Consider the following 19,358-nt stretch of genomic DNA (forward strand, 5'->3'; position numbering starts at 1 on the left):
AAAGAGCCCTAGTGCAACACATCTGTGTTTAGCAGTGTAGCAGTGAAAAAGGTCTCCACTTGAACAGTTTCCCGCTGCGCCACGTTCCGAATGTCGTTTAGGCAATTTAAACCGTTGTTGCGGTATAAGAAAAATCCATATCATAAAAAAAAAAAAACGGTTTTCGGTATGAACCGGTATACCGCCCAGCACTACCTACCATACTTCATCCAGTATTAGAGTGGAAATAATAATGAACTGTAAATAATGAACACTCTTTTATATTAACTAGGTTAGCAAACATTTCTCTATGGTAAATACTGTTGACTCACTGCCACCAGAGTGCTATACCTGAATGCCATCCATCCATTATCCAACCCGCTATACCCTAACTAAAGGGTCATGGGGGGTCTGCTGGAGCCAATCCCAGCCAACACAGGGCGCAAGGCAGGAAACAAACCCAAGCGGGGCGCCAGCCCACCATAGTAACTGAATACCAGACAGTGCATTTCCATTATGTTTGCACATTCGCCCTCAGTCTACTTGGGTTTTAATTTCTCATTATCACAAAGATGTTATTTTTGCCAACCTAAATTGAGTGTATATGTATGTATACATACAAGCAAGTTCTATGATGGAGTGACGCACAATGGCAAAGTTTACTTCACAATTTACACCCATGCTAAAAGGATAAGTACCATCCCACTGCAAACCTGGACTGGATAAGTGGATTATAAACGCAAATATCATAAAACTTGTTACAAGTAACTGCTGCTTGAATTGTATGATATTCGTTCTCAGTCAATGGTTTTTTGAATGCACCTCATTTCTGTAATTCCACTAAATAATTCCACTAACAAATGTATCATGTTTCTACCTTTGCTGGTCTTCCCACTCCTTTTCTAAATTCTCACCAGTCACATTTACATTTGTTAATGACCTGGTTCGTAAGATGAAGCCCACTACCTGTGTACTGGACCCCCTCCCACTTCTAAAAACCTGCCTTCATGCCATGATCCTGACTATTACGACAGTAATAAACATATCCCTTGACACTGGCTTTATGCCAGCCACTTTTAAAATAATTTCTGTAACCCCAGTGTTAAGAGAGTCTGGTCTTGATGCTGACAATCTTAATTTTTGGCCTATTTCTCACTTACATTTTTTGTCAAATGCTCTTGAGCGTGTTGTAGCCTTCCAAATCACAAATTATTTAACCTCTAATAAACTGATGGAACCCTTTCAGCCTGGGATAAGGGCAGAGCACAGGTGTGAAACTGTGCTGCTTTGGGTAACTAATGATTTGCTTATGGTAGCAGACTCTAGATAAACCAGCATTATTAATACTGTTGAATCTTGGTGCAGCATTTGACATCATTAGACATGACTTTTTACTGTCCAGAATACAGAACATTTTGGGTATCTCTGGCACTGCCCTTCAGTGGGTTAAGTCCTATCTAACTGCAAGTTAAGACATTTAGATCCTTTTCAGTCACTCTTGACGGTGATCTCATCAGACTTTCTTTTGATGCAAGGAATCTTAGTGTCCTTTTTGATTCCTCCTTTTCTTATTCCACCCACATAAGCCACATTAAGAAACTTTACTTTCACATCCATGACATATCAGCTTTTCCTTCACTGCCTTCCTATGTCTTACAGAATTGAAAATAAAATTCTATTAGTAACCTACAAAGCATTAAATGGCCTTGCAAAAGACTGCATCAATGATCTTCTCTGTGCTCCTTTTTGCCCACTAACGTCCTCTAATTCTGGCAATCTTCTTGTGCCCCACACTAACCTGCACTCTGAGAGACTGGGCATACTTTGATTAAAAAGTTGATGGGAGAGGGGAAAACAAGGTGCAGAAAATGATAGGCTGCTGAGTTAAAATGACCACAAGTGCTTTAAAATGGCAACCAAAGCCTGAAAGACGTGGAACAAAATGGAAAACTACCATTCGAATGGATCAAAGAATAGTCAAAATGGCAAAGACTCAGCCAATGATCAGCTCCATAAAGATCAAAGAAGGTCTAAAGTTACCTGTGAGTACTGTTACAATTAGAATACATCTATGTGAAGCCACAAAGTCCCATTATTGAAAAGAAGACGTGCTGAAGAGGTTACAACTTGCCAAAGAACACACTGACTGGCCTAAAGCGAAATGGTGCAACATTTTGTGGACTGTGAAAGTAAGATTGTTCTTTGAGGGTTTAGGGGGCGCAGAGTTTTTCAGATGACCCCCAGAAATTAAATTCAAGCAACAGTACACTGTGAAGACAGTGAATCAAGCATCACGATATGGGGTATTTCTCGTATTATGGTGTCAGGTCTATTTATCACATACCAGGGACCATGGATCAGTCTGAATACCTCAAAATACTTGGTCATGTTCCCTTATGCAGAAGAGGAAATGCCCTTGAAATGGGTATTTCAACAAGACAATGACCCCCAAAATACCAGTAAATGAGCGACATCTTGATTCCAGACCAACAAGATTGACATTATGGAGTGGCCAGCCCAATCCCCAGACCTTAATCCAATAGAAAACCTCTGGGGTGACATCAAAATGCTGTTTTAAGAGGGAAAACAAAGAAATGCAGAAGAAATGTGGAATGTAGTCCAGGGCTGTGGAGTCAGAGACAATTTTGGGTACCTGGAGTCAGAGTCGGCAAAAAGTTAACCGACTCCGACTCTTACTAAATTTAAATGGGAATTAAAAAAGTAAGTTGAAATGTCCCAATTCACAAACAGTCATAATGAACTACTTCTCTGCTGTAAGAATAAAGCCCAATGCATGCAGTGCATAATGTTACCACAAAACGAACATGTCAAGTAACCATGAAGCATGCTTTTCATTGACTGCATGCGTCACTATATGAGATGTAATGCACAGGTAAGGTGCGGCACCGCTTTCCATTGTGTCGTGTTCCACTGTTACAGGGAACTGTGAACCTAGCCTAAAGCCCCCCATACATTTACAGATGCACTGCCGATTTTTCGGCCGTTCAACGAGTCATCACGCGTCAAACGCCTGAAAAATCATCTGGTGTGTTCTCAGCTCCGTCGGCTCCCCTTCGCTATGCGCTAGTGAAGGGGGCCGTAGGAGCCGAGAACACAGATCTCCCTACCTGTCTCCAGCAGAGGCTTGTTCTGCTGATCAGCTGGCCGGTGAGTGACACAATGCACTAAACTTCCGGCTGGCTGACAGAGGAGACAGCCACTGCAGCAGACAGAGGCATCACATTACTTTGGATGGGGGCGGTGGTCGAGATTTTCGGCAAGCTGGATCTGCCCGTCCATGTGGACACCCGCAATCTGCGGCCGCCAATCAATTGTGTTTGTCTTTAATCTGGCATTATAGTAGAGTGTTGGCTTCCTAGCCAGTAGTTCTGTGGTGAAATGACATGTATGTTGCCTTCCTTTCCTTCAATGGATGTAGAAAATACATTAGCATAGTATATACATACAGAGGAGTCAGAGTCGGAAGATTTAGAAACTGAGGAGTCGGAGTATTTATCTACCGACTCCATGCCCTGATAGTCCGATCATCCTGGATTGGAATACCTGTTCACAGGTGCCAGAAGTTGGTCGAATCCATGCAACAGAGATGTGCATCGGTTCTCAGAAAAAGTGGTCATGCATTTAAATATAATTTCAGTGATTAAAAGGAAAGCAAAATCTTAAAAATGTTTTCAGTTTATACAGTAAATGTTTAAGTTTCTAAAGAAGAATACAGACACTGCTATTTTTTGAAATGCCAAATAATCCCTTTTCTTCACTTTTTGTAAAGGAATAACAAATTTGATACAATTTTTTCTACATGTTTTGATTTGGAATAGAAGGTGTAGTGTTCCCAATGCATTTGCGTGTACAGAAATAAAATCTATTATAAATAATGATTTTGAGCATTATTCATTTTATAAAAACACTATTATTCTGAACACAACTGAAAATAAAATGTATTATTAATGTATTGGGTTTAATTACTACTTTTGTAACATTTTCATACTTAAGATGTAGGACATCTGAACGAATCTAGATCAGTAGATATTTCTGGGAAAAACCTGTGTTTTGGTCATTCCATACAATCAATAGTTACAGGTGCAAACTGTAAATAACGAAAATGCTGAAACACACTAAAAACGAAATTCTGAAACCAACTATAGCCATGGATGCCTATTAAGAATCTATATGGAATATAACCCGTTCACCTTGCCTGTAAATGCATAACAGTTACTAATTACAGCTTGAAATTGCATTATCCCTGCAGAAACCAGCACTGCCCCGGAAGCCAACAATCACTCGGGTTAGGATGGCAAATCCATCAAGTGACCGTCATAAACTATGCGCCGTAGCCAAAAGCAAGGACGGGTGCTGAAGAGTGCCATCGTCCGATTGTTTAAAAAAGAAACAAACAATCTACTAAAGTATTAAACAGATTCAACACATTTTTCTAAAGTTAAAACGAAAACTGCAAATAACGTCCTTATATATGAGGACATCCGTTTGCTTTCTTCCTGAGTAGGAAACGACCATGCTCTTTTACAACAAACCGAATTTCCTCACTCACTGTACAAAGTTCTATTAGCATAATCTAGAAAACAGTATCTACCCACAACTGTGAAAAATAAAGCGCAGCAACTATCATGCAATGTACAAATACAAGAAAAATGTACGCTTCATTCAAAGCGCGCTCACAAGTTGCTTACTGAATGAATGGGCCCAGTGCCGAAAAGCGCTTCGCGATTAACTACAACTTTGCGACAATTATCTTTGCACCGCAATGAGAGCTACAGTTTAACACTTTCAAACTAAACAGCCGCAGTCTTTCCGGAAGTTCAGCATCTTTCTGACATCGGAAGAACCCGATATCACAGATGCAGATATATCACAAGGTGAATAACTTGGGTAAAACAAGTCAAAGCTTTGCGACCGATCTTAAGCGATATACTTTATTAGAAATAATACATAAAGCGTATAAACGAGGAATACCTTCCACCCGGGATCTTCCTACAAAGGATTTTCGTTGTTCGTGAATCCTCCACCCCTACAAGGCCTCGAGTGACACTTTCAGGTGCAAGACTAATAAAGCCAATCCACTCTTGTGTTACCCGTCGTCAATGGCAATTTCATAGCATGTATTACTCTAAGCACCAACGTTAAATAAAATCAAAGAATTAGCTTCGCGATAGCAGCATTTCGCCACTCTATATGGATCTGTATTCATTCAAAATCAACAAATACTAGGCCCACTTTCACAATGGGAATTACTGCTGGCAAAGCAGAATTACAAATCTCTTCACGCCGATGTGCCCTTAGCCTCGTAACTTACTTAAAAGCAGTGCAGTCGGCTTACCAATAAACCTTCGTTTTCCTCCCTCTTCGTCCGGAATGCTCTCCTCTCTATCGCTTCAACGCTTTCAGCCCGTTGCTACTTTCCTTTTACCTTGTTTTAAAAGCCAAACGATTCCGTCAGAAACCCAAGTTCCTGTTGAGTCACTCTACTCACTACAGCCGGGAACAAAACCAAAATGGCATCTGAACGCAGAGGCGGAGCTTATGAATTATTCAAAAGGAGGACCGAGCGATATGCTTATCGAAGCGGTCTCATTTGACCTAGGACTAGATAATTATTCAACTGATGCTTCGTTCATTGTCATAAGTCTAGGTAATTATTCAACTGGTACTTCGTTCATACCATACTCCGGCGTATATGCAGTGACATTTACGCAAGAAAAAAACAAACCCCTTTTCATTAGGAAAATTGTGTGTTACTATAGAGATTCCAAGTTTTAGGCAAAATATTGCATCTACAATAATCCTTACATAAAATGTTATTTTAATTGCTTCATACGATTATCAAACCATTTATCCAATTCCTGATGCCACTCAGTTCAAATCGGAGTTGTCTGTAATTGGGAGACAATCCTGTAAAGCCTTGGTTAAAAAGGGAGAAACCAAGTCCACCGTTGGGTACATTAGCCATCACTTTTCTCCTGAATCATAACTATGCACCGCACCACCCCCCAAAAAACTATATGAATTTGGATTTAAAGGAAAGACAGACAGCTGCAGGAGTACAGATTCACATACACATTATCAGTCTTGTCAATTAGCATGTAGCTGATGCGCCTATGATGTTTACTGTTTTAATTAAATCTATTTAAGTTGTACACAACATAAACATACACATATGCTAGTGTTATATAAATAAATATAAAAATGTATGCAAAAGTATAAACCTCAATAGTTTTTCTTTAATTCCTTGGGAAGTTATGCAATTTTATACAAGATACTAGGGCACTGAAATTACATTTCAGAGTTCTGCAAATGTTTCATGTTTGAAACAGTTTAATTGCAAATACGTGAAGCAGCAACACCACAGACATCCATAGTAAACATTCTCAGTTGTTTCATAAGTCAGTGTCACAGTCTAACCATTTGACAGGATTTTGTGTATTTCCAAAATTCCTTCCTAAGTTATAGATGGCACATATTTGCAAAAATCATCTTTTGTCTGGTGGAGAGAGCAGTTCTGTAAATTAGTGTTTTATAAAGAGTGCTATCCAAAATTGCGCAGTGTTACCACAAGTACAAGGGAACTCATTCACAGTGAGAAATTTATAGGTTGTGCTTTTTGAAAAACAGATTTCAAAGATAAAGCTTGTACATTATGATAAGAAATTACAATTTTACAGACTTCCAAAGTGTAAATATCACATGCAGGGAGACAGCTAAATATACAACTTAACACAATGACCCAGGCTTAAATATTCATAAGTATATAAAAAGTATGCAAGAATCTTATCAGCATCAATCCAATAACTTGAATTTACATTTCACATGCGTCAACTACGCTTGCGCTTCTTAAAGTTATTCTAGCTTCTGAAAAATTACACTTGCACTTCTGAAAGTTACACTTACTTCTGAAAATTAGGAGTACAATTCTCAAGTGTGAACAAACTGTCAAAAATATGTCATTGGATGCACAAAACATTCACTATCGAGGAAGAAACAATCAATTTCTGTTACTACACATGTCCCACAAAGGTAGAATGTTGTTATTTTTGACAGTGATCGTACTTCATACTTAGCCCCCTTACAGTGGCTCCAAAGGGCAAAACGCAAAAAATAAAACGACACAATGAAATTAATTAAACAATGACAACATGCAATTAACAATACAAACTCAGATAATGAAATTAACAGCTGGGCATTTTAAACTTTACATAACATCTTAGCTGTTTGTTATATGTGTATAGGAGAGCGAGATGTTGCGGAATGTTCCCAACCTTTGGATTTCGGCACTCTTGGTTATACATTTGAGGTTAGGGTGGGAGGCATGGAATTATGACACTCCCCCAACCCCAGGAATCTTGTCACAAAGCTTAAAAAATAACATGGTAAATGCTGCACAACTCTCTAAAGCACTTGTTAAACATCAAAGTTAATCCTAGTCAGTAAAATTAGGAATGTGACAAAATTGCCAGTCAATTTGAGCCAGGTATTCGCATGGGTCTGTGCAAAATTCAATTGCAACTTAACAAAGGCATCTGCATTTTCTCAAAAGTGTGACAAATAGGGTGGTCCAACACCATTTAACCTTTTACAGTGCAAAGTTTGCCAGTCAGTCTGACCCATGTAACCTCAATGGGACAACAAAACTCAACTGCGCTTTAACAAAGGTATTCACTTTTCTCTGAAAACTAGAGTGGGTCAACAGTATACAACCCTGTATATAATGCCAGCCATCACAATGAAATCTGTTCATTAGCTATATATGGGAATATTGCCAGTCCATTTGACCCATATACTCAAAGTTCAACTGCAATTTACCAAAGGCATTTTTAATTTCTCAAAACTACTGTAGCCCAATGCCATCTAACTCTCTGCAGTGCCCATTAAACATCTAATTCTGTTCACTAGATATGGGAATGTGCCAGCTTGGCCTGTCAATTTGACCCATGTACCCAACTCATATACAACAAAGCATCTGTCTTGTCACACAACTGTGAAAATGTGGGTTGCCCAACATCACCTAATGCTTTACTGTGCCCATTAAACATCAGAATAAATCTTACTTGTTAGAATATGACAGTGTGCCAAGTTTATCATTGAGCTGGGCAAAACTGAACTGCCATTTAACAAAGGCACCAGTATTGTTGCAAAACTTTGAATAATAAGTTGGTCCAATTTGGTGTAACTCCTTTGTATCCGATCAGGTATAAAAAGGGAAAACTGATTTCTTTTTTTTTTTCCCCCCAAATAAAGGGCCCATTTTAGTGACGCAAGTTAATATCTTTTTATGCTGCAGAATAGTTTGGCTCTTAATGTTGAATAAGTATCTGCTTTGCACAAGTTGTGTAAACAAGAAACTGGCTTGAAGTGAATAACTTCAGGATCATGTGAAACAGTCATATCTCCGTGGGCTTTATGCCAGACCTCCCGAAGACTCGCAGGTGAAGTAAATAGAGGGTCCAATGGCACACCCCGTGATGGTTTAGTGTCACAGCCAGGGCGAATTGCCCAGGGACGTTCACTAAATAATGCAACTAGGGGAAAACTCCATTTAGACCACAAACATGCAACACTCCGCGGCAATTGAATTGTTGATCAAAGCTTTAGCCCTTATATATGGAGTAGGATCACTGTCACATCAATTGTTTCTCCTATGATAGAGAATGCCTTGTGCATCCAATGATGTACTGTATTTTTGACAGTTTATTCATGCTTAAGAATTGTACTCGTAATTTTCAGAAGTGCAAGTGAAATTGACACATTTGAAATGTAAATTTGACTTAAATTATTACGTTATTTTTGACAGCGATCTCACTCCATAAAAATGTCACTTGATTTATTGCATGTTTAACCAAGGCAGTTTAGCAGTCTCCAGTACTGCTGTAGAAAATTTCTTAGTTGCTCAAACTATGAAGACTTCTGCCTTTCATATAAATCCTTGATGCACTGTATAACTGTTGAATGACATTTCTTAGGCCTGTTATCTTGAATTAGTTTTAGAGGTCTGTGGTATTATGTGATCCATTTTGCAATACACAGCTGTAGTTAATGCTTTACATTTTGTTTCATTCAAGAACATAAGTCAAGTTGTAGTTTTAATGATATCTTCTGCAGATTTTGCATCCTGATGCTTTTCTATAATAGAAGACCTATTAATCAAAGTAAATGCTTAACAACAGCAGACTATTAACAGATACAGTATATGGTTACTTTATTTGGGGCATATCACCTCTAGGAACTGAAATATATTTTAAGTACTACTATTTTCTTTCACTCTTAAATTGTTAAGTGCTGAACTCTTAGGCTGGGTTTATACTTCACACGACATGTGTGTCTGTGGACTCTGCTGCTATGTAATCGCTGTACTGTTTATACTTGCGCATGTACTGTACTTTATATAAATCTGTAAGATTCCACCAGGTGGCAGTGCAAGATTTCATCACGGTGAGAACAAGTTCGGCTTTGCTGTGTTGTGAATTGCCTGGAACACCCATTAAATTCCAAGAGACCTTGCCGCAATATTTCTGAAAAAGATGGATGTTTAATGATTTAATCTATCAACCCAGGGATGCTCCCATTTCAGTTAGCATTGAGCATGAGGCAGAAACAATCCCTGGACAGGGCATCAGCTCATCGCATGGTGCATACAAGCACTCACATACACTAGTGTCATCTTAGAGTTACCAAAACAGCATATCTTTGGAAGGAAACCGGTGCATTTATTATTTAAATGAAGTTAACGATTTATCTGTAAAATGTAATATACATAGTTTAATGCATTTCATCATGAAACTGATATCAAATATAAATCTAAGGATTCTAAATGCGCAAAGAGCGGGAATATCATAAATGTGATGTGTTCTGTGTGGCAATTGCTGCTTGCTGCTGCTGTCAATGCAGGCGGAAGCCCCAGAAGCATGTAATGATTAACAACTAGGTCGGTTTCAAGATGTTTACAACGGTGTACTTCTTTAATTAAATATACTATGAAATTAAAGTGAACATTGAAATTTAAGCCAAAATTTCCACTTTAATCACAAAATACACCTTTTCACTGCGTCCCTAACTTTTTTTTCCTCTGTGGCTCAAATACACTGCCGTACATTCTGTGGCTGTCATGAAGGTACAAAAAAGACAGCACAGAAGATGGGAAGTGTGACCTTTAAAATGTATTGCATCATTACAATGGGAAATATGCAACGCTTGAATATAAAAGCACCACAAATTCATTTGTATGTCAGCATTTTGCTTCACCACATCAAACCATTCGTTAAAAATGGAAGCACACACATCAATCCTGTATGATCCACAAAGCAGTTTTCTGTCACATTTAGATAGTAAACAGAGACTCTGATGTCACGTTCTGACTTTCACACTGCTCCCCTTGACTTTTTGCTGGTACTGCAACTTAAGTATGTGGTCAAAGGACCCGTCAAATGAACGTTGGGAATGTGTGGCAGCCATGATGCATGCGAGTACACATTCTGAGCGTATAAACTAGCCCTTATTGGGAACAAATAAAAGTGAGATTTAACTCCGACCAATCAACCAAATATAGTATTTGGGGGCTCCCACCAATCGACCTAATAAGGACTTTAACAACTGATTGCAGAGAAATTTTCTTTTTGTGTGTGGCTTTGTATGTTTGTTTTTCTTTTGCATATCAAATGCTTTTAAAATTAATTATTTTTAATGTATGAACAGTAGGCATGGCTTGATATGGCATAAAACTGCCTAAAATTTCCATATTTTTAAATTTACAAAAATGTATATATTAATTCCAGATCAAAGTAGCAGAGAAATAAGTTTAGCATAACTCCTTGCCAAAAATGAAGGAAATAACTCAAATCATGAAGGTTGCATATATATATACTTTTGCATATATATATATATATATATACACACTCACAGGATTATTAGGAACACCTGTTCAATTTCTCATTAATGCAATTATCTAATCAACCAATCACATGGCAGTTGCTTCAATGCATTTAGGGGTGTGGTCCTGGTCAAGACAATCTCCTGAACTCCAAACTGAATGTCAGAATGGGAAAGAAAGGTGATTTAAGCAATTTTGAGCGTGGCATGGTTGTTGGTGCCAGACGGGCCGGACTGAGTATTTCACAATCTGCTCAGTTACTGGGATTTTCATGCACAACCATTTCTAGGGTTTACAAAGAATGGTGTGAAAAGGGAAAAACATCCAGTATGCGGCAGTCCTGTGGGCAAAAATGCCTTGTTGATGCTAGAGGTCAGAGGAGAATGGGCTGACTGATTCAAGCTGATAGAAGAGCAACTTTGACTGAAATAACCACTCGTTACAACCGAGGTATGCAGCAAAGCATTTGTGAAGCCACAACACGCACAACCTTGAGGCAGATGGGCTACAACAGCAGAAGACCCCACCGGGTACCACTCATCTCCACTACAAATAGGAAAAAGAGGCTACAATTTGCACGAGCTCACCAAAATTGGACAGTTGAAGACTGGAAAAATTTTGCCTGGTCTGATGAGTCTTGATTTCTGTTGAGACATTCAAACGGTAGAGTCAGAATTTGGATTAAACAGAATGAGAACATGGATCCATCATGCCTTGTTACCACTGTGCAGGCTGGTGGTGGTGGTGTAATGGTGTGGGGGATGTTTTCTTGGCACACTTTAGGCCTCTTAGTGCCAATTGGGCATCGTTTAAATGCCACGGGCTACCTGAGCATTGTTTCTGACCATGTCCATCCCTTCATGACCACCATGTACCCATCCTCTGATGGCTACTTCCAGCAGGATAATGCACCATGTCACAAAGCTTGAATCATTTCAAATTGGTTTCTTGAACATGACAATGAGTTCACTGTACTAAAATGGCCCCCACAGTCACCAGATCTCAACCCAATAGAGTATCTTTGGGATGTGGTGGAACGGGAGCTTCGTGCCCTGGATGTGCATCCCACAAATCTCCATCAACTGCAAGATGCTATCCTATCAATATGGGCCAACATTTCTAAAGAATGCTTTCAGCACCTTGTTGAATCAATGCCACATAGAATTAAGGCAGTTCTGAAGGCGAAAGGGGTGAAACACTGTATTAGTATGGTGTTCCTAATAATCCTTTAGGTGAGTGTATATATATTATATATATATATATATATATATATATTATATATATATATTGCACTTTTATGCTTAGGTTTATATATATATATATATATATATATATATATATATATATATAGGTCTATATCTATATCTATATCTATATCTATATATATATATATATATATATATATATATATATATATCTCCATCCATTATCTAACTTGCTATATCCTAACTACAGGGTCATGGGGATCTGCTGGAGCAAATCCCAGCCAACACAGGGCGGAAGGCAGGAAACAAACCCCGGGCAGGGTGCCAGCCCACCACAGGGCACGCACACACACACCCCAAGGACAATTTAGGATCGCCAATGCACCTAACCTGTGTATCTTTGGACTGTGGGAGGAAACCAGAGTACCTGGAGGAAACCCACACAGACACAGGGAGAACATGCAAACTCGATGCAGGGAGAACCCGGGAAGCAAACCCAGCTCTCCTAACTGCAAGGCAGCAGCACCCTTTTTATATATATATTTAAATACACACACACACTGTGGAACCTCGGGTCACAAACGTCTTGGACAACGTACAAATCGGGTTACAACGAAAAGTTCTCCAAACTTTTGCATCTGTTCACGACCACACACTCGGGTGACAAACAAGCCAGCTTCCCTTCCAGTTCGTACGTGACAATGATTTCCGCATGTGTTCAGTCTCTCCCTGTGCAGCAAGAAAGAGAGAGAGAGAGAAGGCAGTTAAAGAATGCACCGGGCTCGTTTTTAAATAGGCTGCTTTGAGCATTGTTTTAATCTTGTTGTATTTAATGAAGACTTATCTATTGGATTTTAACCTCCACTTCACTTCTGTTTTTATGGCATCATTTATTTATTGAAGGATTCTGAAAGCACTGCTCTCTATTTACTTTGGACTTTGTTTTTGATTGTCGTTTTGTTTATTTTAATAAAAGCACTTGGCACTTTTTGCACCATCCGATTGTTCCATTGTAGTACCTCGCTGTCGTGCTCATTGGCAACATTACTGAATGTGACGGGTTTAAGGGCTCCCGGAAGCAAGATGGGAGCATGCAGCGAACCCGCATCTTCACAGACTACCTCAAAACTGTAATCTCCTCTCCACCCAGTTCCTCCTCACTTCCTTCATGCCAGAACTCGAATCATGCAAGGTTAGTTTTTTGTATAAATTACGGATTTTTCAAATGTTAATTTTTTTCCCTGTGCTTAAAACACATTAAAAAAAGTATTTACAGACAGTGGTTCGTAAGGCTATAGCGTCAACTCATGCAATGTTAGTTTTCTCTGTTCAAGGTTTTCTCAGTGTTATTCAATGTTTTTACATTTAGTTTACTATTACACTATGCATTCTATGGTATAATTAACTATTTTTGTGTTTAAAATTCTTTAAAAAAAATATTTACATACAGCTGGTACGGTCCAGAACGCATTAATTGTATTTACATAGAATTCTATGGGGGAAATTACTTCGAGTCATGTCCAAATCGGGTTGCGACCAGAGTTTTGGAACAAATTAAGGTCGTGATCCAAGGTTCAACTGTATATATAATAACTAAAAATAAAAATATAATTTGTATGTTTAAACATCTGAATTCAGCAAACTAACAGCCATTATACTTTAATACCCATTATCGCTACAAGTTGTTTTAACTTGGAGAAGTGCTAATTTGGTTTATTTCCACCTCTGACACACATCCCCATTGAAGTACACGATTGTGAGGCGCTTGGTGTTTAGCTCACTGAGCGACTCTCTTTTGTCTGTGAGGAGAGTCTTATATTTACTACAGCTCTTCTCACAGTGAACTGAGCTGACAGGGATGTATATGTATGGCAATGCTATCTCTGTCACCCATGGAAAACACTATCTTGCATCCTTCCAGTTATCAGCCAGCTCCATAGAAGAGAGACCCTCATTTGAAGCACAGTGTAAATATGCTGTCCATTCTTCACTCAGCTCTGCTGATAAGCTCACCAGATCAATTTTGTGTATCCTTCAATGTGTTTCTCCATAGCAGGGGTCTGCCTGGGATCAAACACTCTGACCAGCTTGTATACCGCCTTCGCAGGATGGACATCCCAATGTTTTGAAAACTTAACAAAAAGACCAGTTGGAATGCATCATGCAGGTGGTCAAGCACTTCTCTCCTCTGCCACATGCCCATCTGATTCAACAGCACATCAGTTTTGGCACCAAAGCCAGTTTTTTGCAGTTCAATTCATCAGGTAGGAGCCCAGATCATCCATGATGTTGTATGCTGAGACTGCAGTAGGACAGTGAGTGCTTTCCAACAACAACAACATTTATTTATATAGCACATTTTCATACAAAAATGTAGCTCAAAGTGCTTCACATAGAATAGAAGAATAAAAGACACAGTAAGAAAAGAAAATAAGTCAACATTAATTAACATAGAATAAGAGTAAGGTCCGATGGCCAGGGTGGACAGAAAAAACAAAACAAAACAAAAAAAAAACTCCAGACGGCTGGAGAAAAAAAAAAAATCTGTAGGGATTTCAGACCATGAAACCGCCCAGTCCCCTCTGGGCATTCTACCTAACATAAATGAAACAGTCCTCTTTGTATTTAGGGTTCTCACAGAAGGACTTGATGATGATGGTCACGTAGACTTCTGGCTTTTAGTCCATCAATGTTGGAGCATCATGATGCTTTGAGTATCGGAAAAAGAAACAGAACAGAGAGTAGGGGTCAGTACGGATTTTAAAGCCACCATGAATACTTATTATGATGAATTGAACATACAGAGTATCAGAATTAAGTTAAAGTGAAGTTATGAAAAGGCCATGTTAAAGTAATGTGTTTTCAGCAGTGTTTTAAAGTGCTCTACTGTATTAGTCTGGAGAATTCCTATTGGCAGGCTATTCCAGATTTTAGGTGCATAACAGCAGAAGGCCGCCTCACCACTTCTTTTAAGTTTTGCTTTTGGAATTGTAAGGACTGTAAGAGCTCTTACTAGTTTGATGCATCCTTCTGAAATGAAGGTTAACTTCACTTTTAGGGTCTCCAGTTTTTCCTGTTTCAATCAGCTCTAGGATTATTTGTTACAGCTTCTTTGTAGAGGTTGTACATGTTCAGTGTGGCACTTCACTGATTCGAACCAGCTATTACACCTGGTGTTTCCTGCCTCAGTAAGGGCCTTAGTTAGCACAGTCTCTTTCAGTGCCAAGAAGGTTGCCCATCTCCTTTTCCTGGCAGGCTTCTTGAAGAAGGCAGACTGTACCCACATCACTAGTGAAATAACCTCACTGAAGTATTTATAGTGCTGCCAGGTCTCACTCACCAAATTGATGACATGACACAAGCAGGATGAATGCACATTGTTATACATAACCCCTTTTAAAACTTCCTGGTATGCTTTCAGACAGTACGATGCATTGTCTGTAACCACTGCTAAAATGTAATTAAGATTCAGTTGGTTGTTGTAAAGGGACTGAACTACTGCCTGAGAAAAGTTGGAAAAGTTGCAGCTCTCCATAAAGATAACTTCTGCCAGAAAACACTGGTCTTCAATACCTGTAATTGTAATTATGTAAATCATTTCTAATGATTATTAAAGCTTAAATGTTCACAGAATGAAAACGTGCATCATTACATCTGTAACTTCATCTACAGCACATCTTAATATAATTATTCACAAAGCAAAAGTGAACTGATCTGGAAGACGCTGAATCCGGGAATTAAACAGAAAAAAAGAAAGCGAAACCCGCTTTTAAGGACTCATTGCATCTGAGGAGAAGCCTGCTCTTCTGCCCAGGTTTGTAGGTGCGGAGTTTTTAATGGAAGAGTCTAATGTGGACATTGCGTGCCTCGTCACCGAGAGGCAAAACATTTATTAAATCCAGAAACAGCATTGTTAATTTTCAAAAGGGAATCCATTAACAACCAGTGCTATTCACTAATAACAGTTTTCAAAGTAAAAGGCTGTTAATAACGGTTAAATTATTTGCAGTAAATACATCCTGTATAATTAGAACTATACAAAATAATGACCATACTATAAGTAGTTTCATTAACTACTACAAATTTTCTTTCCACCAATCTTTCGGAGAAGAGCGTCCATATGTTGTTCAAAGACATGGGGGCAAATGAGTTTGAAGAAGACTGCTCTCATTTTCTGGCAGCGCACATCCCTGTTTATAATCTATACTAATAAAAGGCAAAGCCCTCACTGACTCACTCATCACTAATTCTCCAACTACCCGTGTAGGTAGAAGGCTGAAATGTGGCAGACTCATTACTTACAGCTTACTTACAAAAGTTGGGCAGGTTTCATTTCGAAATTCTATGCGTAATGGTCATAACTGGAACCTATTTTTGTCCATATACTGTAATAGACTGCAGCTCAATGGCCGTGGGAGGCGGAGTTGCCTCCCACATAATTGAGTGCCTGCCCATATAAGGTACATACACACACACACACACACACACACACACACACACACACACATATATATATATACATACATATATACATATATACATATATATATATATATATATATATATATATATATATATATATATATATATATATATATATATATACACATATATATATATATATATATATATATACATATATATATATATATATATATATATATACACATATATATATATATATATATATATATACACACATATATATATATATATATACACACACATATATATATATACACACACACATATATATATATATATATATACACACACACATATATATATATATATATACACACACACACATATATATATATACACACACATCTATACTAATAAAAGGCAAAGCCCTCACTCACTCACTCACTCACTCACACACTCACTCATCACTAATTCTCCAACTTCCCGTGTGGGTGGAAGGCTGAAATTTGGCAGGTTCAATCCTTACAGCTTCCTTACAAAAGTTGAGCAAAAGTTTCTACGCATAATGGTCATAACTGGAAGCAGTTTTTCTCCATTTACTTTAATGGAGATGAGCTTCAACGCCGTGGGGGCGGAGTTTCGTGTGACATCATCCGCCCCACGTAATCACGCAGTACATAGAAAACCAGTAAGACCTCAAAAAAGCGCTTAAGAAAACATGCATTATATAATTGAGAAGGCAGCGAAACAATAAGAAGCGAGCGAGTGACATATACAACCATATTCATGAGTTCTGCTACTTCTGAAACAAAGCACGATGTAAACCTACACTTTAAATTAAGTTCATAGACAGGCTGCCGCTGGCGTTTGTAATTTAGTGCCTGCCCATATAAGGCCGTCCATCAGCGGCAATCCAATAGCAAACTGCCACGGGTAAATATTCATGGGTGAAGGACTGTGCTTATGGAGAGGAAGATGAGATGGTCAGGGTGGGGTTTGACACAAACTCAGGGAAACTGCGAGAGAAAGTTTTAAGTGCCAGGACTAAGGTAACATTAAATACAGCCATGGACATAGCACGAGATGGCACCAGCACAGCTGGGAACCTTCGATGCATGTACACGAGTGGCTCCGTGAACTGGCGCGGTGCACAGATAAAAAGCAACAGTTCCAAAGAGCGCTGAACATAAACCGAATTACACAATTGAAAAGGCAGCAAAAAATATGAAGCGTTTGATACATACAAGCATATTCATAAATCCAACTACTGCGGAAACAAAGCACCGCGTTGGAAAAAGTCAATGTCCCGCTAAAGGAAGACAGTGTAAAAAAAACAGTGTGTCAGGTCTCAGATAAAGAAGAAGACGAGCTGTTTATTGATGCAGTAAAAAACGAATCAATGAATGAAACCTGTCATCTTTACAGCGATTGACAAACACGGAATGTAACTTGAACACAACACATCCTACAAATACGAACCTGATTGAAAGAAATAATGATAATCAAATCCTTGATGACAGCAACACTCAGTAACACTCACAAAACAAATACTGTATATTGACAGTCATGTTACGTTATTTTTAAAATGTTCCCTTTTCTTTTCATAGCTTTTTAACACACTACTTCTCGCTGCAATGCGGCGGGTATATATATATATGTATATATATATATCCCGATCTACATACTCGAATAATGGATACTTTATTAGCCATCAATGATTGTTTTGGTAAAGCCATACTCGGTGTATTCATTAGATGAGCGGTAAAAAAGTAAGAGAGGGGAGGATGACTTATTGAGGCATGCAGGCTATAGTGTGCGTCAACTCTATCTGAATTGCGCGATCACATTTGAAAAAATATATCTTTTCCAGTTCTATTTAGTCCATATGTGTCAAACTCAAGGGCCGCGGGCCACATCCGGACCGGCGTGTAATTATATCCGGCCTGCGAGATCATTTTATATACTGTATTATTGTTATTAAAGCCCGGGTATATGAAGCGCTGGTAACACAATAAACTACAGATCCCATAATGCAGCGCTTCAGCTGCCTTGCCGTACACTTACCGCTTACTAGAGTTATTGCGCACTGAGTTTGCACGGCGCTTTGGTGACTTTGAAGAACAAAAAAAGTCCGTCTACATGCGTCTCGAACCTTGCGCATGTTTGGTAGCACATATCTGTGTGAGAAGCTCTTCTCAGTGATAAAGAATAACAAAACAGCACACAGGATTAAGCCTCACTGATGAGCACCTGCAATCCATCCTGAGAATCTCCACAACACAGAACCTCACACCAAACATAAACGAACCTGTTGCCAAAAATAGATGCCAGGCGTCCAGCTCTAAAATGACATATGAGCAAAGACAACTGAATGATTTGATATGTTATTGCTGAAAGGTACACATTTTATTTATATTTCTAGGTTTTGTTATGCAGCATGTTCATATTTGAATTTGTATAATTTTGAAAGGATATATTTTTATGGAGAGCAAAATCTTTTGGGATATTTAAAATCTAAGTTTATTTGTTATATAAATTTACATAAGAGTAAAGAAATTTGAATGTTTGTTCTTTTAAGTTATTTAAGGTTTGAGTTGATTTATTCACGAATAATATTCCTCTCTGTTTTTACCATTCCTACCAAAGATATTTCTGTCGACTAAATAAAAATTCCTTCTATTTAAAATTTAAATAGAACTTGAACAAATACAATAGTTCATAATATCCACGCAGACTTGCGTAGGCGGCAGTTATCCGTTTTAACAAGCAGCGTATTGCACTGATACGAAATAGCTGTGTGTGTATATATGTAGATATGTATGTATATATATATATGTTTATATATGTGTGTG

At 38.5% G+C, this 19,358-nt stretch overlaps 1 protein-coding gene across 3 annotated transcripts in view; it reads right to left on the reverse strand.

The window, feature by feature from the left end:
- The window catches only part of uba1 (ubiquitin-like modifier activating enzyme 1), a 332,406-nt gene that overhangs the window by 252,235 nt on the left and 60,813 nt on the right, over positions 1 to 19,358 (reverse strand). Inside the window, exon 1 of one of the 3 annotated variants that reach the window (XM_039774150.1) lies at positions 5,336 to 5,517. The exons of the other annotated variants lie outside the window; for them this stretch is intronic. The gene's annotated coding sequence lies outside the window, so the exon portion shown is untranslated. Of the gene's footprint in view, positions 1 to 5,335; positions 5,518 to 19,358 lie in introns of those variants that run through there. 3 annotated transcript variants of the gene reach the window in all.

The sequence above is a fragment of the Polypterus senegalus genome, chromosome 13 (genome assembly GCF_016835505.1).
Source record: "Polypterus senegalus isolate Bchr_013 chromosome 13, ASM1683550v1, whole genome shotgun sequence".
In the NCBI taxonomy this organism is placed as follows: domain Eukaryota; kingdom Metazoa; phylum Chordata; class Cladistia; order Polypteriformes; family Polypteridae; genus Polypterus; species Polypterus senegalus.